The sequence below is a fragment of the Stegostoma tigrinum genome, unplaced genomic scaffold, assembly GCF_030684315.1.
Source record: "Stegostoma tigrinum isolate sSteTig4 unplaced genomic scaffold, sSteTig4.hap1 scaffold_190, whole genome shotgun sequence".
NCBI classification, from domain to species: domain Eukaryota; kingdom Metazoa; phylum Chordata; class Chondrichthyes; order Orectolobiformes; family Stegostomatidae; genus Stegostoma; species Stegostoma tigrinum.
Window position 1 is genome coordinate 502561 of NW_026728129.1, and position 23040 is coordinate 525600.

At 46.8% G+C, this 23040-nt stretch overlaps 1 long non-coding RNA gene across 1 annotated transcript in view; it reads right to left on the bottom strand.

Moving 5' to 3' along the window:
• The window catches only part of LOC132207869 (uncharacterized), a 294272-nt gene extending 274406 nt beyond the window's left edge, over nt 1–19866 (bottom strand). Inside the window, exon 1 of the long non-coding RNA XR_009443936.1 lies at nt 19711–19866. This is a non-coding gene — a long non-coding RNA (uncharacterized LOC132207869). The remainder of the gene's footprint in view (nt 1–19710) is intronic.
• Nucleotides 19867–23040: the final 3174 nt, after the last annotated feature.

Below are 23040 nucleotides of genomic sequence, written 5' to 3' on the forward strand. Positions count from 1 at the left end.
CTACAGAAGCTTCCATTGTCGAGGAAGATCTGCCTACTGAGTCAGTATGGGTGGAAATTAGGAACAGCAAGGGAGTAGTCACCTCGTTAGGGGTTTACTACAGGCCCCCCAATAGCAGCAGGGAGATTGTAGAAAGCATAGGTCGACAGATTTTGGAAAAGTGTGGACGCAGTAGGGTTGTTGTAATGGGTGACTTTAACTTTCCTAATATTGATTGGAACCTCCTTCGAGCAGAAGATTTGAATGGAGCTGTTTTTGTAAGGTGTGTTCAGGAGGGTTTCCTAACGCAGTACGTTGACAGGCCGACGAGGGGAGAGGCCATTCTAGACTTGGTGCTCGGAAACGAGCCGGGGCAGGTATCAGATCTTGTGGTGGGAGAGCATTTTGGTGATAGTGACCATAACACTCTCTCATTCTACATAGCTATGGAGAAGGAGAGGATTAGGCAGAATGGGAGGATATTTAATTGGGGAAGAGGAAACTATGATGCGATTAGACACGAGTTAGGAAGCATGGACTGGGAGCAGTTGTTCCATGGTAAGGGAACTATAGACATGTGGAGATGGTTTAACGAACAGTTGTTGGGAGTGATGAGTAAATATGTCCCTCTGAGACAGGCAAGACGGGGTAAGATAAAGGAACCTTGGATGACGAGAGCGGTGGAGCTTCTAGTGAAAAGGAAGAAGGTAGCTTACATAAGGTGGAGGAAGCTAGGGTCAAGTTCAGCTAGAGAGGATTACATGCAGGCAAGGAAGGAGCTCAAAAATGGTCTGAGGAGAGCCAGGAGGGGGCACGAGAAAGGCTTGGCAGAAGGAATCCGGGAAAACACAAAGGCATTTTACACTTACGTGAGGAATAAGAGAATGGTCAAAGAAAGAGTAGGGCCGATCAGGGATAGCATAGGGAACTTGTGTGTGGAGCCTGAGGAGGTAGGGGAAGCCCTAAATGAGTTTTTTGCTTCTGTCTTTACGAAAGAAACGACCTGTGTAGTGAATGAAACCTTTGAAGAGCAGGTGTGCATGCTGGAATGGATAGAGATAGAGGAAGCTGATGTACTGAAAATTTTGTCAAACATTAAGATTGACAAGTCGCCAGGCCCGGATCAGATTTGTCCTCGGCTGCTTTGGGAAGCGAGAAATGCAATTGCTTCGCCACTTGCGAAGATCTTTGCATCCTCGCTCTCCACTGGAGTCGTACCTGAGGACTGGAGAGAGGCAAATGTAATTCCTCTCTTCAAGAAAGGAAATAGGGAAATCCCCGGCAATTATAGACCGGTAAGTCTCACGTCTGTCGTCTGCAAGGTGTTAGAAAGGATTCTGAGGGATAAGATTTATGACCATCTGGAAGAGCATGGCTTGATCAAATACAGTCAACACGGCTTTGTGAGGGGTAGGTCATGCCTTACAAACCTTATCGAGTTTTTTGAGGATGTGACTAGTAAGGTTGATGAGGGTCAAGCTGTGGATGTGGTGTATATGGACTTCAGTAAGGCATTTGATAAGGTTCCCCATGGAAGGCTCATTCAGAAGGTCAGGAGGAATGGGATACAGGGGAACTTAGCTGCTTGGATACAGAATTGGCTGGCCAACAGAAGACAGCGAGTGGTAGTAGAAGGAAAATATTCTGCCTGGAAGTCAGTGGTGAGTGGGGTTCCACAGGGCTCTGTCCTTGGGCCTCTACTGTTTGTAATTTTTATTAATGACTTGGACGAGGGAATTGAAGGATGGGTCAGCAAGTTTGCAGACGACACAAAGGTCGGAGGTGTCGTTGACAGTGTAGAGGGCTGTTGTAGGCTGCAGCGGGACATTGACAGGATGCAGAGATGGGCTGAGAGGTGGCAGATGGAGTTCAACCTGGATAAATGCGAGGTGATGCATTTTGGAAGGTCGAATTTGAAAGCTGAGTACAGGATTAAGGATAGGATTCTTGGCAGCGTGGAGGAACAGAGGGATCTTGGTGTGCAGATACATAGATCCCTTAAAATGGCCACCCAAGTGGACAGGGTTGTTAAGAAAGCATATGGTGTTTTGGCTTTCATTAACAGGGGGATTGAGTTTAAGAGTCGTGAGATCTTGTTGCAGCTCTATAAAACTTTGGTTAGACCGCACTTGGAATACTGCGTCCAGTTCTGGGCGCCCTATTATAGGAAAGATGTGGATGCTTTGGAGAGGGTTCAGAGGAGGTTTACCAGGATGCTGCCTGGACTGGAGGGCTTATCTTATGAAGAGAGGTTGACTGAGCTCGGTCTCTTTTCATTGGAGAAAAGAAGGAGGAGAGGGGACCTAATTGAGGTATACAAGATAATGAGAGGCATAGATAGAGTCGATAGCCAGAGACTATTTCCCAGGGCAGAGATGGCTAGCACGAGGGGTCATAGTTTTAAGCTGGTTGGTGGAAAGTATAGAGGGGATGTCAGAGGCAGGTTCTTTACGCAGAGAGTTGTGAGAGCATGGAATGCGTTGCCAGCAGCAGTTGTGGAAGCAAGGTCATTGGGGTCATTTAAGAGACTGCTGGACATGCATATGGTCACAGAAATTTGAGGGTGCATCCATGAGGATCAATGGTCGGCAGAACATTGTGGGCTGAAGGGCCTGTTCTGTGCTGTACTGTTCTATGTTCTATGTTCTAACAATACTCAGCGTGGTACTGGAAAATACAGCATGTACAAACAGAAAACAGCTGTAAATAGTGTCAAGAGGTGAAATCAAGTGATAAAGCTAAATTCATGGCTCTTTGCTTGCGTGCTCATTGTATTCAGAACAAAATCAACAAATTAATAGCACATTTCTAGGTTGACGGGCATGATTTTATAGCTATTACAAAGACATGGTTACAAGGAGGTCAACACTGGAGCTAAGTGCGCAGGGCTATACGACATTCCAAAAAGACAGGCAGGAGGGAAAGTGACTGTTCGCAAAGAAATTAGTATGAGAGCAAGAAACGATCTTGGATCGGAAGATGTAGAATCCAATTTTATTTATTTGTTAATGGGAGGAGGACATCCCTAGCTACGCAGTGTTTATTGTCCATCCCCAATTGCCCAGGGGACAGTTCAAAGTCAATCATATTGCTGTGGGTCTGCAGTCACGTGGGCCAGATCATGTCAGGGTGGCAGTTTCCTTCCCTAAAGCACATCAGTGAACCAGTTGAGTTTTTCTGACATTTGGCAATGAATTCATGGTCATCATTATATTCTTAATTCATGATTTTCTTTTATATTGAATTCAAATTCCACCATCTGCTGTGCTGGGATTTGAACACAGGTCCCCAGAATGTTATCTCAGTCTCTGAATTAACAGTCCAGCAATAATACCACTAGGCCATTTCCTCCCCCATCGTGGAACAAGAAAGCCTGCAGCTGATTCCCACTTGGGAAAAACAGTGAACCAGGAGCTTCTTAAATGGGTAATCGCATCTCCTTACATTTTAAGACAGCCATGGATAATCAGGACCTTGTGGGAAGGGACGAAATTGGGGGAGGGAAAATTACATCAGTGTTAGGTAGGAGCTGAGCAGTATTAATTGGGAGGAGCTTTTATTGAACAAGTCAACATTTGATCCGTGGGAGTTATTGAAAGACCTGCTCTTCAGTTCAGAACTGGCCTATTCCAGGGAAGGAGGAATGACAAGGATGGCAATCTAAGGACGTACGGACATAAGAAATAAAACAGGAGTAGGCCATCTGTCTCTTCCAGCTCGTTCCGCTGATCTTTTTTGCGGACTCAGCTCCACTTACCCTCCCATTCACCATAACCCTCAATTCCTTTCCTGTTCAAAGATCTATCTGTTTTGCCTTTCAAAACATTCAACAAGGGAACCTCAACTGTTTCAGTGGGCAGAGAATTCCACAGATTCACAACCCTTTGGATGAAGAAGCTCATCCTCAACTCAGTTTTAAATCTGTTCACACTTATTTTGAGGCTGTGCCCCCGAGTTGGAATTTCGCCCATCAGTGGAAACAATTTCCGATCCATTTGTTTCATAATTTTAAAAGTTTCTATTAGATCACCCCTCATTCTTCTAAATTCCAGTGACTGCAATCCTAGTCTACCGCATCTCTCCCCATACAGCAACATTTTTAATTCTGGAATCAACCTCGTGAACCTCCTTTACACCCCCTCCAGTGCCAGGACATGCTTTCTCAAGTGAGGAGACTAAAACTGTACAAACTACCCCACACCAAGCCTCACCAGCACCCAAAACAACTGTAGCACACCCTCCCGATTTTTAAACTGCATCACTCTCGCAATGAAGGACACTATTCCATTTGCTGTCTCAATTACCAGCCGCATCTGCAAACTACCTGATTCAGACACAAGGCTGCCCAGCTCCCTCTAGGAGCAGCATGCTACAATTTTTCACCATTTTAGCAAGACTCCATTTTTCCATAATTGCTACCAAAATGGATACCCTCACATCTACCATCATTGGACTCCATCTGCTAGGCCCTTGTCCATTCACTTAAACTTTCTGCATCCTTCCGCAGATTTTCATCGTCCTCTTCAGACTTTACTCTCTCACTCATTTTAGTGTCATCTGCGAACATAGAAAAATACAGTGCAGAACAGGTCCTTCGGCCCTCCATGTTGCGCCAACCTGCGAACTAATCTAAGCCCGTTCCCTCACACTATCCCATCATCATCTATATGCTTATCCAAGGACTGTTCAAATGCCCTGAATGTGGCTGAGTTAACTGCATTGGCAGGCAGGGCATTCCACGCCCTTACCACTCTCTGGGTAAAGAACCTGCCTCTGACATCTGTCTTCAATCCATCACCCCTCAATTGTAGCTGAGCCCCCTCGTACAAGCCAACATCATCATCCTAGGAAAAAGACTCTCACCGTCCACCCTGACTCATCTTTCTCTGATCGTCTTGTATGTTTCTATTAAAGGCCCTCTTAGCCTTCTTCTCTCCAATGAGGACAGACTCGAGTCGCTCAGCCTTCTCTCATAAGACCTTCACTCCAGACCAGGCAACATCCTGGTAAATCTCCTCTGCTCCTTTTCCAATGCTTCCGAATTCGTCCCGCAATGGAGCGACCAGAACAGGTCGCACGAGCGTTTTGTGCAGTTGCAGCATGACATCACGGCTCTGGTACTCAATCCCTCTACAAATAAAGTCTAACACACCGCATGCCTTCTTCACAGCACTATCAACATGGGTGGCAACTTTCAGAGATCTATGCACATGGACGCCAAGGTCCCTCTGCACATCCACACTACCAAGAATCTTTCCATTGGCCCAGTATTGTACCTTCCTATTATTCCTCCCAAAGCGAATCACCTCACATTGAACTCCATTTGCCACCTTTCCGCCCAATTTTGCACTTTATCCAAGTCTCCCTGCAACATGCGACATTCTTCCACATTGTCCACCACTCCACCGACTTTAGTGTCATTTGCAAACTTACTAACCCATCCACCTATGCCTGCGTCCAAGTCATTTATAGAAATGACAAACAGCAGTGGGCCAAAAACAGATCCTTGAGGCACACCACGAGGAACCGGACTCCAGGCTGAATATTTTCCATCAAACACCACTGGTTGCCTTTTTACCGAAAGCCAGTTTCTAATCCAAACTGCTAAATCTCCCTCAATCACATGGCTCCGTATTTTCTCCAATAGCCTACCATGTGGAACCTTATCAAAGGCTTTACTGAAGTCCATGTACACTACGTCAACTGGCCTTCTCTCATCCACATGCTTGGTCACCTCCTCAAAATCTCCATGAGGTTTGTGAGACACGACCTGCCCTTGACAAATCCATGTTGACTATCGCCAATCAAATTGTTGCTTCCGAGATGATTATAAACCCGATCTCTTATAACCCTTTCCAAAACTTTTCCTGCAACAGACGAAAGGTTCACTGGCTGTAATTGCCTGGCTCATCTCTACTGCCCTTCTTGAACAAGGGCACAACATTTGCAATCCTCCAGTCCTCTGGTGTTAAACCTGCAGACAATGAGGACTCAAAGATCAAAGCCAAGGGCTCCGCCACCTCCTCCCGAGCTTTCCAGAGAATTCTCGGAAAAATCCTCTCAGGCCCAGGGGATTTATCTAGCTTCACACCTTCTAGAATTGATAACATCTCCTCCTTACTAACCTGAATCCTTTCAAGTCTAATAGCACGTATCTCAGTCGTCTCCTCGATGATATTCTCCTCTTCCTCAGTGAAAACAGATGAGAAATATTCAGTTAGCACCTCTCCGATCTCTACCCGGTCCACACACAACTTCCCACTTCTGTCTTTGATTGGTCCTATTCCTACCCCAGTCATCCTTATATTCCTCATATACCTTGAGAAAACTTTACGGTTCTCCTCTATTCTACCTGCGAATGACTGCTCAGGACCCCTCCGTGCTCTTCTTAACTCTCTCTTTAAATCCTTTCTTGCTCATCTGTAATTCTCCATCGCATCAACTGATCCATCTCATCTCAACATCACATAAACCTCGCTCTTCTGCTTAACACGAGATACAATTTCTTTAGTAAACCATGGTTCCCCTACCTTATCACTGACCCCTGCCTGACAGGGACGTACCTATCAAGGACACGCAATATCTGTTACTTAAACCAGCTCCCCATTTCGATTGTCCCCATCCCCTGCCTCCTAAGTCTTGCCCAATTATAATTGCCTTCCCCCATCTGTAAGTCTTGCCCTGTGGCATGTTCCTCTCCCACTCCATCGCTAAACTAAACGTAACCGAATTATGGTCACTCTCTCCAAAGTGCTCATCTACCACTAAATCAAACACCTGGCCTGGTTCACTGTCAAGTACCAGATCCAGTGTGGCCTCCCCTCTTGTCGGCCCTTCGACGTACCGTGTCGGGAAACGCTCCTGCGTGCATTGGACGAAAACTCATCCATCCGACGTACGAGGGTTACAGCATTTCCAGTCAATGTTTAGGAAGTTAAAGTCTCCCATAATGACCACCCTGTTCCTTTCACTCCTGCCCAGAATCGTTTTGCCAATCCTCTCCTTCAGATCCCTGGAACTTTGCAGAGGCCTATTAAAAAACTCCGAGCAGCGTGGCCTCTCCTCTCCTGTTTCTTACATCAGCCCATACCACCTCAGTAGACCAGCCCTCCTCAAAAGTTTTTTCAGCCTCCGTTATACTGTCCTCGACAAACAAAGCCACACCTCCCCCTTTTTTCCCACCTTACCTGATCTTACTCAAAGATCTGAACCCTGGAACCTGCAACATCCAATCCTGACCCTGCTCTATCCATGTCTCCGTAATGGCCACAACATCGAAGCCCCAGGTACCTATCCATGCTGCAACCTCACCTCGCTTATTCCGGATACTCCTGGCAGTCAAGTAGACACACTTCAATTCAGCTTGCTGTTTGCCAGCACACTCCTGTGACACTGAGATCCTGTCCATGTCCTCTCTATTCTCTTTCTCCTGTGTACTGAAACTACACCACAGTTTCCCATCCCCTTGCTAAGCTAGTTTAAATCCACCCGAACAGCACTAGCAAATTTCCCGCCCAGGATATGAGTGCCCCTCTGGTTGAAGTGGAGACCGTCCTGTTTGTACAGGTCCCACCTTCCTCAGAATGAGCCCCAATTGTCCATGTACCTGAAGCCCTCCCACCTGCAGCATCCCTGCAGCCACGTGTTCAGCTGAAATCTCTCCCTGTTCTTTGCCTCGCTATCACTTGGCACGGGTAACAAGCCAGAGATAACCACTCCGTTTGTTTGAGCTCTCAGCTTCCAGCGGAGCTCCCTGAAATCTTGCCTGACATCCCTATCCCTCTTTCTACCTATGTCGTTGGTACCTATGTCGTTGGTACCTATGTGGACCATGGCTTGGGGCTGGTCACCCTCTCCCTTCAGGACCCCAAAGACACTATCCGAGATAACACGGACGCTAGCACCTGGAGGCAACGCACCAATCGTGAGTCTCTTCGGTTCCAAACAAGCCTTCTATCTGTCCCTCTAACTATTCAGTCCCCAATGACTAACGCTCTCCTCCTATACCCCCTTCCCTTCGTTGCAAGAGCGACAGACTCTGTGCCAGAGACCTGCACCCCAGTCAGTATTGAGGTAATGCCTCATCGTAAGGAGGTCAGAATTGACGGAGTGGCAGATATTTAGAGGGTCAGTACTGAGGCAGTGCACAACCGTCAGAGGGTCAGTACTTCAGGAGAACCCCATTATCAGAAGGTCAACACGAATGGAGAGTCACATCGTCAATGGTTCAATCCTGAGGAACACTTCATTATCATAGGGTCAGTCCTGAGGCAGTGCTTCATTGTCAGAGGGTCAGTATTAAGGTTTAGAATTGAGGGAGTGCTATCTGATTATGTCACTCTGACAATGAGGCACTGCCTCAGGAATGAGCCTCTGACAATGAGGCACTTTCTCACTTCTGAATCTCTGACAAGGAAGCATTCCCTCAGTGCAAACCCTCTGTATGGACCCGATGTCAATGAGGCACTCGCTGAGTACTGACCCTCTGACAAAGTTCCAATAGCTTACTACTGACCTTCTAATCATGTGCCCCCTACCCCATTTCTAAATCTGTTACATTGAGGGCACTGCCTCAGAACTGACACACTGGCTATAAGGCAGTCCGTAAAGACTGACCCGCTGATCATGAGGCTGTCCCTCAGTTAATGACCCTCTAAATATGAGGCACTCCCGTAATTCTGACCGTCAGGAGCTACCTCAATGTTGACTCACTGATATAGAGGCACTGCCTCAGAATTGACATGCTGACTATGGGGCACTTGCTCAGGACAGACCCTCTAAGAGAGCTGCAGGTTTGATATTAGAGCAGTGATGCACCGCGAGCAGGTCAGTATTAAGGGAGTGCCACACAGTCAGTGGACCAATATTAGGGGAGTGCCACACTGTCAGAGGATCACTCTGAATGGAGTGCTGCACTTGTGGTGAGTGAGTACTGAGGCAGTGCAGCAGTTATTTCAGAGAGAGTGCTGTATTGTCAGAGTTTTGCACTGAGGGAGTATCACACAATCAGAGGTCCAATATTAAGGAAACACTGCACTGTTGGAGGGTTGATATAAAGGGAGGGCTGCACTATCAGAGGGTTAATGATGTGGGAGTGCTGAAATATCACAGAATCAGTCCTGAGAAGTGCTGCACATTCAGAGAGTTAGTGCTGAGGGAGTGGTCTAATGTGAAAAGATTGATATCAAGGGGCACTGCCGAAGGATCAGTAGTGCAATCCTGTCAGAAAAACAATATTGAGGGAGTTCTGCTGTGTCAGTGGGTCAATATTACAGGATTGCTACACGATCCACGTATCAATGTCAGACGGTCAGTCCTGAGGGAGTGCTGCACTGTTGGAGGGCCAATATGGAGTGTGTGCGACACTCAAGAGGATCATTTTGTTGGACTTGTGCACTGTCAGAAGTTCAATTGTAAGCAAGTGCCACACTGGTAGCGGGTTAATATTATGGGAGTGCTGCACTGTCAGACGGTTAAAGATGAGGGAAAGCTCATCATCTGACAGGGCATCACTCCCTTCAGACGAACCCTCAGGCGGTGCAGCACTCCAACAAGTTAGTTTCAGAGGCATGTTGTCCCATCAAATTGACCCTCTGAGACAGGAGCATGCACTAAATATCGACCCTCTCACAATGCTGCACTGCCTTAATATAGGCCCTCTGGCAGGGCGGCTCCCTTTCAGTACACACCTTCCAACAACACAGCACTCTCCCATCATTGACCCTCTGACAGTGCAGTACTCTCTTAATACTCCATGTGTCACACTGCTCGACACTGTTGGAAGGTCAATACTAAGAGTGTGCTGCACTGTTAGACAGTCAATGATGAGCTAGTGATGCATGTGCGACATTCCCTCAATTCTTATCCCATTACAATGAGGCACTGCATTAGTATGGCCCTCTGACAAAGTAGCACAGCTTTAGAACTGACCCACTGATCATGAAGCTTTCCCTCAGTACTGAACCTCAGAGTGCTCCTCAGCCACAACACTGACTCTCTAATCCTGCAGTACTGTCTCAATTCTGACCTCAGTCCCGACCCTGTTACATTGACATTGCAGTTCTTCCTTACCATGGACACTCTGGCCATGGGACACCACTGTTGGCCCTGTTGCAGTGCAGAATTCACTGACACCCTCTCCCAGACCTTCAATACTGAATGTCTGATAGGACTGCGGGCAGCTGACTCTGACAGTGCAGCATTCTCTCAGTATCGACCCTCTGACAGTAATTAGGGGACTGCTGCATTGTCAGAGAGTCAGGACTGAGGAAGAGCTGCACTATCAGAGGGCAAATATTAATGTAGTTGTGCACTGTCACAAATTCAATATTAACAGAGGGCTACACTGTCAGAGAATCAATGATGACGGGGCAGTGCGTTGTGAAAAGACCTGTAATAAAAGGCATGCGGCCTGTCAGAGGGACTAAACGGAGAGCTTCACTGTGAGAGGGCCAACATTAGTAAATGCTCCAGTCTCAGAGGGTCCATGTGATGGGAGAACATCTCTCTGACATTATCTTGTTGGCGGGTCAGCGCTGACGTAGTGCTGCACCGTCCGAGGGGTCGGAGAAAGGGAGTGATGCACGACCAGGTCATCAGGGAGTGCTGAAGTGAGGGGGTCGTCAGCGATAAGTGGGTGAGCTCTGAGGGAGTGCAGCACAGTGTGGGGTCAGCACTGCGGGAGTGCTGTTCTGAGGGGGATCAGGACTGAAGGGGGTCAGCACTGAAGCAGGTCAGCGTTGAGGGAGTGCTGCACTGAGGGGTTCAGAATAAAGGGTATGCTACACTGAATGGGTCAGAAATGAGAGGGGGGTCAGCACTGAGGGAGAGCGGCACTTGAAGATGATCAATATTACTGTGTCCTGCACTGTGAAAGGGTCAGTATGAAGGCAGCACTGCAATATCAGAGAGGCAATGATGAGTGTGTGCTGCACTGCTGAAGGGTTAAATTTGAAGTGGTGTCCCACGGCCAGAGTGTCAATGGTAAGGGAGCATGGCATTCTCACAGTGTTATTGCTGAGAGAACACCAGTATGACTGAGGGTTAATACTGTGGCAGAGATGCACCGTCAGAGAATCAGTCATCAGAGAGTACGCAGTGTTGGAGGGTCAGTACTGAGGGAGTGTTTCACAATCAGAGCGTCAGTTGTCTGGCAGTGCTGGAAAAGCTCAGCAGGTCTGGCAGCATCTGTGGAGGCAAAAACAGAGATAACATTTCGGGTCCAGTGACCCTTCCTCAGGACTGTTCTGAGGAAGATCCCCAGTTCTGAGGAAGGGTCAATGGACACGAAACGTTGAATCTGTTTTCTCCTGCACAGATGCTGCCAGGCCTGCTGAGATTTTCCGGCAACTTTCTTTTTGTTCCCGACTTACAGCATATCCGCAGTTCTTTTGTTTTTTATGTCTGGCAGTGCTTGTTTGCTTGTGACCTTCTAAAGCACAGCACACCCATAATCTTGGCCCTGTGACAGTCCAGCACTCCCTCAGTACTGATCCTCCAACAATGGAGCATTCCTTCAATACTGACCAGCAGCGCAGCACTTTATTTCTGAGAGTAGTCTGAAAGAAACTACCTTTGCTTACCCAGAGACACAGGGAGAGCAAGTGCGTCTTCTGTAGGTGACTCAGGATGTATTGTAACCTTAACAAGTCAAACAGTATTTCAGATTAGTTTATAATTAAAGATTATTCTAACTGTCTTCCTGGAAAAGTAGTCCCTACAACATGGGGCTGATACTAATACACTCACTCAGAAGTGACCCTCCAGCAAAGCAGCCCTGCCTCAGAACTGACCCTGTGACAATGAGCTACTCCATCAGCAGTGAATCTGTAATCACGTGGCACTCCCTCAATTCTGAAAACATTACACTGAGGCACTCCTACAAAGGCCTCTGCGTTTTAGGGATTATTTACAGTCATCCCTGTGTTTTACAGGTTATTGAAAGGGGTCACTGTTTTCAGGTTTATTTTCACCCTCCAATCTTGCAGCACTCCCTCAATTCAGGCGTGTAGCAGTAATGTCTCCAGACTGAATCTCGAAAAGTGTTGCAAACCCTCAATTCTGATCTGCTCAAAATGAGCCACTGACTGAGTATTGGCCTTCTGACAAAAAGTCACTTATTCAGAACTGGCCTTCTGACAATGTGACACTCGTCCACATCTGACCCTCCAGCAATGAGGTACTGCCTCAGAACTGATCCGCTGACAGTAAAGCACTGCCCCCTCAGTTCTGACCCTCTGACAGAGCTGCAATACTTCAGGACTGAACTTCTAATCATCTTGTACTCCAACTCTGAGTCCAATGCACTGAGCTACTGACTCAGTATTTACAGTCTGCTCCTCATACACCCTCAGAATTGACCCTAAGGCAATGTGACCCTGCCTCAGAACTAACTCTGTGACAATGAGGCACTTACTCAGCGCTGAATCTCTAATTGTGTAGCACTCCCTCAGTTTTTAGGCACTCCTTCCAGACTGGCACACACTCAAGGCTGATCCTGCAGCAATGAGGAATTGCCTTACAACACAGCCACGAACAACATGGCCCTCTTTAGGACAGTGTCTGATAACGAGGCATTCACTTGGTTCTGAGCCTCTGACAATGAAGCACTTGCTCAAGTCTGACCACATTAAAATGAGGCACCCTCAAACTGATCTGAAACACCTCAGTTTCGACCTTCTGATGGCTCTGAAATGCCTCAGTTTATATCCTCTGACCGGTCTTTTAATTCTGACACAATTACAGTGAAGGTCAGCCTCCGTGCTGACACTCGGAGTACATCACTCCCTCTGACAGTGTTGCACACCCTGAGCATCACTGACAGTTTCGGCGTTCCCTTAATATGGACCAACTCACAATGCAGCACTCCCCTGACATTATTATTTATATTGACGATCTGACAGTACAGCCCACCTCAGTGCTGACCCTCCGACAGCGCAGCATTCCCTCATTACTCACCCTCTGATACTGTAGCCCACCTTTGGTAATGACACTCTGACAGTGTCACACTCCCTTACTATTGGCCCTTCAACAGTGCAGCACTCCCTCAATGATGACACTGTAACGATGCAGGATTCCCTCAGTCCTGGCTCTGCAACAGTCAAGCATTCAATCAATACTGACCCTCTGTTAGTGCAGCACACCCCTAATATTGATCCTGTGACAGTGCAGCACTCCCTTAATATTGGCCTTCCGACAGAGTGGCACTTTCTTGACGAAGACACTCTGACAATACAGTTTTCCCTCATTGCTGATCCTCTGGCAGTGCAGCATTCTGTCATCATTGGCACCTTGCCAGTGGAGCTACATGCTTCTTATTGACCCTCCAGAGTGCAGCACTGCCTCTCTACTGACTCTACAACATTAATATTGATCCCCGAACGGGAGGTTCTCTTTCATACCCACCCCCACAAAGAGAAGCCCTCCCTCATCTTTAACCCTCTGACAGTGCAGCTGTTAATAAACAGTGCAGAGGGTTAATATTAACCCGCTGCCGGTGTGGCACTCCGTTACAGTGCCGAACTCCAACAAAGTGATCATCTGAGTGTCGCGCACACACTCAATATTGACCCTCCAACAGCGTAGCCCTCCCTCAGAACTGACCGTCTGACATCCATACACTGATAGTGTCGCAATTCTGTAATATCGACCCCCACCGACGCAGCAGAACTCTCTCAATATTGGCCTTCGGACAGTACTGCGCTACTGATCCTTCGGCGGTGCCTCTTGATATCAATCCTCTGACATTATAGCACTCCCTCAGTACTAACTCTCTGAACGTGCAGCACTCTCTCAGGTCTGATTCTGCGCTATTTCAGCACTCCCACGTCATTAACCCTCTGACAGTGCAGCACTCCCTTTATATTATATTATATTTATCAACCCTCCAACAGTGCACTATTTCCTTAATATTGGACCTCTGATTGGACAAGCTGACAGCATCTCATGTTCTTTATCGACAGAGAGTCAGTTCTGTGGTAGTACCTCATTGTAATGGGTCAGAGTGGGTCTAATCAGTCCAACCCCAAACCTAACTGCGGCTTCAGGCCTAAGCCTAGCCTCAGGCCTAACACTCACCCTCAACCTAAGCAGAAGCCTCAGCCCCAAACCTAAATGTGGTCTGAGCTCTAACCCTAACCATAGACTCAGCCCGAAGCCTAACCTCAGCCTTAACCCAAAACCTCTCCCGAGCCCTACCCCGAACTCCAAACTTAACCTCATTAGTCACCCGAACACAAGTCTCATCCCACACCCTAACTCTACCCTCATCCAAAACCTCGTCCAATCCTCACACCTAACCCCTAGCCTTGGTCCTAACCCAAACCCTAACCCTCGCCACCCTCTCACGCTAACCCTCATTGTTAATTAGTGAGTACTGAGGTATAGCAGCACTGTCAGAGCATCAGAATAGTGGGAGTGAACTATTGTCAGACTGTCGATACTGAGGCAGTGTCTCATTATAGAAGGGTCAGAATTGAAGCAGTGCCACACTAACAGAGACTCAGTACTGAGGTACTGCAACAGCGTCATAGAATCTGAACTGTGGGCGTGCATTATTGTCAGAGGGTCATGATCTGAGGCAGTGTCTCCTTGTGAGAGGGTCAGTACTGACAGAGAGCCTTCCTTGCCTGACAGTCAGTACTGAGGCACTGCTTCTTTGTCAGGGGGTCTGGAGGGATAGTGTCTCATTGTTGGTCAGTCCAGTGTGAGGCAGTAGCTCATTGGTGGAGGGTCAGTCCTCAGGGTGGGCGGATGATGTGGAGGTGCTGGTGTTGGACTTGGGCGGACAAGGCTGAGTATTGACACGCTGCTACAAATGCACTCTCTAGTGCTGACCCTCTGATAAAGGCAAACTCCCTAATTGCTGACACTCTGCCAAGTAGGCACTGGCTCAAACAGACCCTCTGACAATAGGCCACTGACCCTCTGAGAGAGCTGCAGGACCTCAGTGAGGCAGTGGCACTCCTTGAATTCTGATCCCATTACAATCAGGCACTGCGTCAGTACTGACGCTCTGCCAAAGAGGTACTGCCTGAAAACTGATCCAATGACAATGAGACACTCCATCAGGACTTACCTCTGACAGTGCTACATTACCTCTGTACTGACCTTCTGAAATGGGTGGCACTCCTTCAATTCTGACCCCCTTACAACATAGCCCTGCTGCAGTGCCGACCCTCTGACAACAGTGCATTCTCTGAAGCCTGATCCCCTCAAGATGAGGTCATACTTCAGTATTAACACTGACAAAGAGTCACTTCCTCTATATTGACCCTCTCATTGTGCGGCACACCCTCAGTTCTGATCTTACGACAATGGGGCACTTTTGACCAGCTGACAATGGTGCTCTCCCTCAGTTCTGACACCTCCACAGTTCTGCACTACCTCTGTACTGACTCTCAGTACTGACCCTATTCTGATCCATTACAATGAGGCGCTGCCTCACTTGTGGCTGGATAACAATGATGCACTCCATCGATTCTGCGCCGCACACAGTGCTGTAATACTTCCGTACTGCCCTGTAATTGTGTGGCACTCCCTTAATTTTGACCCCCTTACACTGAGGCTGTGCCTCAGTATTCACCTCTGAAAATAATGCACCCCGACAGATCTGGCCCTCTGATGCTCCTGCAATAACTTAGTTTTTATCGGCTCGTCACGTGGTTAGCTTCACTGCTGATGCCATTACACGGAGGCAGTTTCTCAGAACTGACCTTCTAACAATGGCACTCCCTTCGGACTGTCAGATACAGCCACACTACCTCCGTTTTGACCCTCTCATCACGTGGCAGTCCCTCAATTCTGAACTCCTCACAAGGAGTCGCTAACTCAGTACTGACCCTCTGACAAAGCGGCACTCCCTTAGGGCTGACCTTGCACCAAGCAGATACTGCCTCACACCAAACCCTCTCGAATAATGAGGCACTGCTTCAGTACAGACCCTCTGACAAAGACGCACTGCCTCAGAACTGACTCTCCAGCTATGGCGACCGGCCACAAAACGGACCTGCTGACAATGAGGTCCTTCCTACCATCTCGAATCATGTGGCATATCTCTAATCCTGTGGCCCTCTCTCAGTTCTGTCGCCATTGCATTGAGGCATTCCCTCTTCGTTGATCCTCTGAACTCCCTCAAGACTGACCATCCACCGTTGATGCACTACCTCAGATCTGACCCACTGACAGTCCTACAAGCTGTCACCATTCCATGTAGCATTCCAGCAATTCTGACCCCATTTCAATGAGACGCTGTTTCAGATGGTCACTCTGAAAACGAAGCGCATTCTCAGGACTAAATCTCTGAAACTAAAGCACTTCCTCAGTACTAACTCTCTGGCAGGCAAGTATTGGGGGTTAGGTTAGGGCTGAGGTTAGACTTGGAGCTTAGGCGAGGGTTGGGGTTGAGGCTAAGCGTTAATTGGGGCTGTGTGTTACGGTTCATTTTAGGGCTGAGGCCATAGCTCGTGGTAGGGCTGAGGCTCACTTTAGGGCTGAGACTAGATGTTTGGTCTGAGGATCAGCATTAGGGCTGAGGATAGGGAGGGTTTACGCTGAGGATAGGGTTAGGGTTAGGGTTAATGCTGAGGTGAGGGTGAGCCTGAGGCGAGCGTTTGTATGGGTTTAGGGCTGAGGCTGGGTTTAGAGTCAGGGTTCGGGCAAAGAGACGCTGCCTCAGAACTGACCTGCTGACAATTAGCCAGTACCTTAGGTACTGATGAGCTAATAAAAAGGCCCGCTCTCAGCACTGACACTGCAGCAATGAAGTCTTGCCTCACAACTAACTCACAAAGGGCTCATAATTGAGCAAGTGCCGAATGATGAAAGGGTGCGGACTGAGGTATTGCACAACTGCCAGAGGGTCAGAACTGAGGTATTGCATCATTATCAGATGGTCAATACTGGAGCAGTGGCCCACTGTAATAGGGTCAGAAAGGTCATACTGAGGTCTTGCAAGATAGGGTCAGAACTGTTGGAGTGATTCATTATCAGAGGGTAGGCACTGAGGCATTGAAGCATTGACAGAGGGTCAACACACTGTCTGTATTGAACATGTGGCAATAATGTTCTGACTCCATAACATCAAGGCACTGCCTCAAAACTGACCCTTAATACTGACCCGTGCACAGCGCTGCATTGCCTCAGTCGTGATGCTGCATTCGTGTGGTACTAGCAGTTCCAACCCCATGAATAGGATGGGCTGAAGGGTAACATTTCTTGATATTTGAGAAATGGTTGACTTTGAATGAGTCCTGTCAGCATTTCTGTTTTACAGTTAGTTTTATTTCTGTAACTGGTTTTTTTCTTTGCCAAGTCGTTTGTTACACCGGAGCAGAGGGAGCATTTTGTTCCTCGGCACTGGACGTCATCTCGGAATGAGACCGCGAACGGTGTCAGGAACAACCTCAGCCTCCAGGCCAGCCGTTGATCGAGGGGTCCCTCACGGCCACAAGAACATGAGGCTTATTCTTTTTTACTCTCTACTTGTTATTCTTTTTAATTACTCTTTCTCCATCTTATATTTCCTCAATAAATGTTCATCTTTCAGAAAATTGGCAAGCATTCCTTTAACTGCACTTGATAGAATCACAAAAGAACCACTTCGATGCACGCTGTCATCAAAAACACACCATTATTATGAGGTACTGCCTCAGCATTGATCCTCTGACAATATCGCACTCCCACAGATTTGACCCTTTGACAACGAAGCAAGGCCTCGGTATTGAAGCTCTGACAATGCTTCAATCCCTCAGTTCTGACCATCTGACAAGGAGGTACCTTTATTTCTGACCCTCTCACAGTACCAATATCTCAGGACTGACCTTCTATTTGTATGGCATTGCCTCACCTTAGAATGAGGTGCTGCCTCAGTCTTGACCTTCTGACAATAATGCACTCCCACAGTTCGGACCCTCTCATATTGCTGCATTTCCTCAATACTGACACTAAAAACGTGTGGCAGATCTTTAGTGCTGATCCTTTTACAAGGAAGCATTGTCTCAGTATTGACCATCTGACAATGATGAACTCTCACAGGGGTCAGGACTGAACCCCTGTCAATGAGGCACTTCTTCAGTGCCCGCACTCATTATTCGCCTTCTGACAAAGCTTCAATACCTCAGTACTGACCCTCTCACAGGGCCGATCTTCTGTCAAATCTAGAGAATTAATACAGAGGAGGTGTCTCTTATTAGACGGTCTGCCTGAACTCTTGGTTGAAGTGTTCAATAAATTGCTACAACCTGAAAGAAGTAATTCTTCCCTGAATTAATAGGCAACCAATTTGAAAATGTGGCCTCTGGTCGTAAAATCTTTCACAAATGGGAGTAATCTCTACGGATATACACTATCAAGCCTCTTAAGAATCTTAAATGGCGAAAACATAAGATTTTTTTCAATCTTATAAACTCCAATGAATGTAGCCCAACTTTCCTAAGCATAGCAATCCCCTCCGCCATTTCCGAAATCAACCCAGTCAACATGAGGTGTCCGGCCTCCGCAGCACTCGCTCTGTGGCTGTACGTGACTTGTGAGTTACCATCCTGCTGCTACGACTCTACTTCTATTTACGATGCAGTCCTCCGTCCATCCGAACATACTACCCTTGAACACACGGGCTCTTTTCTTTTGAGACACCTTATGAGCTGTACCTTATCAAATGCTTTGTTGAAATCTCAATGTACTACATCAACTGGTGGTCCTTCATCAGTAATGTTTGTTTCCTTCTCAAAGCACTGTAGCAAGTTTGTCAAGTATTATTTCCCCTTTATGAAAGGATGTTAACTCTGTAGGATGTGAAAGCACACTCGGTACCCTGTTATTTCATCTTTCATTGCCGGCATGAACATCTACCCAGGTTGACCTAAATTGGCAATACTTGCTTACTATTTTGTCCAAGTATCTTTGAAATAATGGTGTTATGTTCACAATCTTTCAACCCTCTGAGAATTTTCCACAATCTAAGGATTCTTGGAAGATTATCATCAGTGCCTCCATTGTATCTGCAGCTGCGTTCTTCAACATGAGAGGATACAACTCATCACACCCCTTGGATATTTTCTGTACTGATTGGAGTTATGTTTGGAATTCTGTGCAGTGACATTCACTTTTAACAGTTTGCTGAATACTCCCAGGAACAGAAATTGTCATCCAGCTGCAACTAAACTAAAGCTTTCAGCACAGAAGCAAGTCTTTCAATTCATTATGAACCTCTTAACTCCTGAAAAGGGCAATACGATTTGCCTCAGTCCATAAATGTTCTTTCTCCAACATCCTGAGATGCATTATCCATATTTCTTCAAATTTACCACAGAATCTGTTTCACTCACCCTTTCAGCAATACGCATGACAACAAATCGGCATTTTTAGTCCCCCGATAGCCTCCGTTGCACACGTGCATTGTTAGATGATTATTTATTTGTGTGCCTGCTTTTTTGCTCGAATGGATAAAGGTAAATTTCTGTTCTTTTGTCATCAGAACTATTGCCTCCTCACTCTCATCTTCCTTGTTTTATCCTGTGCTGGAATATTTAATTTGTTGACATATCTGAAATATGTTCTTGAATGGATCGGGTTTTGTAACATTGCATTCCCCATAGACCATCTACCGATGCTGTTGCTTGTTCTAACAGTTATTATCTCGCAGAGTGGAAAATGCAGTTTGAAAGCAATGGAACGTTATCGATGAAGAAGTTGATGCATAAATTGGTGCAATCTACTAAACTACAAACTCACCTTCAATTCTTTCTCGGTCAGAGCATTATGCCGGCACAAATGAATCGTGTTCTCAATGGGACTTCCAAAACCATGGAATTGAATTTGCACATTGCATTTCTGAAGAGGGAAGAAGAATCAAAGTAGTATCGTGATGAAGCTTCCAAGGTGATGATTGTGTCCTTCAATGAACGCAAAAGTGACTCTTAGATTCATGGAAATATTTCACTACTTCTATAGACATGAAAGGCAAACATTCTCCCTGCAAATGACCCAGTCTCATTTTATCGTATCTTTCTGATTTTACACGCCATGGGATAATCATTGCAGTGTAACAGAAATGTTGATCATGGAAATTTATCACTGTTTTCATAAATAATGGCAAATTTTCAACATCTTGCAATTGTATGAAGGCTCAGTCTCATCACACCTCGCCTGCTGCACAAAGACATTCTTCCACTGCTTTGAATGTAAGGGCTCAAACAAAACACAATCATGACACAAATGCATCAACACACTACTTTCAATAGGATCTGATATCCTTGCCAGGCACTGGAGGGGTTGCGGAGACTGGTGAGTGGACAAAGTCGTTCCTCTGTTCAAGCAGGAAAACAGGGACTTTCCAGGAAACTACAGACTGGTGAGTGTCTCATGTCTCAAAGGTATGGGCTAATAAGGGACAGCCGGCATGGCATTATGCGGTGCAGGTTATGTCTTACCAAGTCAGTTGAAGTTTTCAAGGAGGTGACAAGGGTGATCAATTCGGGTAGAACAGTTGATAACATATACATGGATTTTACGAACGTTTTTAACAAGGTTCCTCATGGTATGCTCATCCAGAAGATTAGGATCCATGAGATCCATGGTGACTTGGCCTGCCCATATAAGGCAGACGGTAGCGGTGGAAGGCTAACAAAGATAACACAGTGTAGGGCTGGAGGAACACAGCAGGCCAGGCAGCATCAACAATGTCAGCTTTCCTGTTCCTCTGATGCTGCCTGACCTGCTGCGTTCCTCCAGCTCCACACTTGGTTAACTCTGATTCCAGCATCTACAGTTCTTGCCGTCTCAGTGGTGGAAAGCTGTTTTTCTGGCTGCAGCTCAGTGACGAGTGGTGTTCCGCATCGATGTGACTTCTGCTGTTTGTGATATATGTAAATGTCTTGGTGGCAAATGTAGACGGGGGATGAGTAAGTTTGCAGATGATATAAGGACCAATGGACTTGTGGACAGCATGGAAGGTTGTCAAAGGACACAGCAAGATACAGACCAATTGCAAACTCGAGCAGAGAAATGGCCGATGGAATTTAATCTGGGCAGGCATGAGGTGTTGCATTTTCGAAGAACAAGTGTTAAGGAAAGGGATACACAGTTAATGGCAGGACCCCAAACAGCAGTGAAGTCCAGAGGGATCTTGGGGTCCTCGATCATAACTCCCTGACAGTAGCCACACAAGTAGACAGGGTGGTCAAGAAGGCATATCGCATGCTTGCCTTTATGCTGAGGGAAACTCAGTGCAAGAGTCAGGATGTCACATTGCAGCTTTACAAGACTTTGTTGAGACCACACAGAGTATTGCATTCAATTCTGGCCGCCACATTACACTAAGCATGTGCAGGCTTTGGACAGGGTGCAGAAGAGATTTACCAGCATCCTGACTGGAATAGAGGGTATGAACGAGGAGGAGGAGCTGGAAAAATTCTTCGTTTTCTCTGGGGCAGGAGAAGCTGAGGGCAGGCTTGATACAAGTCTATAAAATTAGGACAGACATAAATACAGCTAACGGTCAGAAAATTTCTCCCCCGGAGTTGAAGTGTCCACTATTAGGGGGCATGCATTTAAGCTGAGAGGGGGGCAAGTTCAAAAGAGATGTGAGGGGCAAATATTTCACACTGAGCATGTTAAAAGTGTGGAATACATTGCCCGGGGTGGTAGTGGATGCAAATACGATGAAAGCATTTAAAAAGGGTCTTTCAGTTAAGTGCACGAATATGCAAGGAATGGAGGACTATCGATCAAGGACAGGCAGAAAGGATTATTTCATTTGTTGTCATGTTTGGCCCAACACGGTGGGCCAAAGGGCACATTCCTGTTGCTGTCGTGTTCCAAGTTTTATGCTCACTTGTATCATGATTACAAAAAGTAGGATTGGGAATAATTTTTGAGAAGCGTTTGAGAACATTATTTCATGTCAGGACAAACGGGATAAGGATTAGGTGACACAGCACAAACAAATTTTGGAGCCCATGATGAATCATGGGGACCTCACAAGCACCAATGATCAGAGGGATCTCAGGATCTTGATGTGTATGCCTGTTGATCCCCCAATGTAATGGACGAGGTCGTTGAAGTGGTTTGGAAGGCACATTGGATACTTGTCTTTATTAGACTTAATATTAAGTGATAGAGTTTCAGAATAGGCAGGTTATGTACAAAATGTTGGTTAGACCCAACAGTGAAGTCAACGATGAGAAAATACAGTGAGACTTGGACAACGATCAGGCTTGGCCTGATAAAGGATAAGTTACATTTGCACCATACAAGTGCGAAGCAGCAATCAGCTCCAACAACAGAGAATATGACCATATCAAAAAAATTCCATGTCCTTACACTCACTTCATCCTTACATTTATTTTTTTTTAAATGTGCAAGTGCTATGCAAGCCATGCAAGGCTACGGGCCAGGTGTTGGAAATCAGGTTAGAACAATTCAGTGCTTGTCCTTGACTGTCACAGAATCCGTGAGCTTAAGAATGTATTTCTCCTGTCTTGTAGACTACTGAGGTGCTCGGCTATCCACTAAACCAAGGTTAACACTGATCTAAAACTAAACTGGGTCAGTAATAGAACCAGCAGTAGCCAGGTCCATGGTACAAACCACCCTGCTGTGGGACAGGGTCAGGTAAATCCAAGTGAGCGAGCGTGGTTGGAGACTCATTCATTGGGGGCATAGATTCTGTCGCCACATTTGAGACACCAGGGCTGTGTGTTGTTTCCCTGGTGCCAAGGTCAAGGACATCTCTGAGTGGTTGCAACAAATTCTGAAGGTGGAGGGTGAGCAGCCAAAGGCCACCGTGCACGTTGGTACCAATGACATAGGCAGAAAGAGGGAAGACATCCTGCGGACTATGGACAAGGAGTTAGCAAAGAGGCTGAAAGGCAGGACCCAGAGGGTAATAATTTATGGGTTGCCACGAGTGCCACATGTTAGAGAGTTGGCATAGAAAGATAGGTGAGATGAATGCATGGTTAAGGAGCTGGCACAGGGGGCAGGGTTTCCGGCTCATGGATAATTGGGACCGTTTCTGAGCAAGGGGTGACCTGTGCAAGAGGGATGGGAGGCAAGACGCTG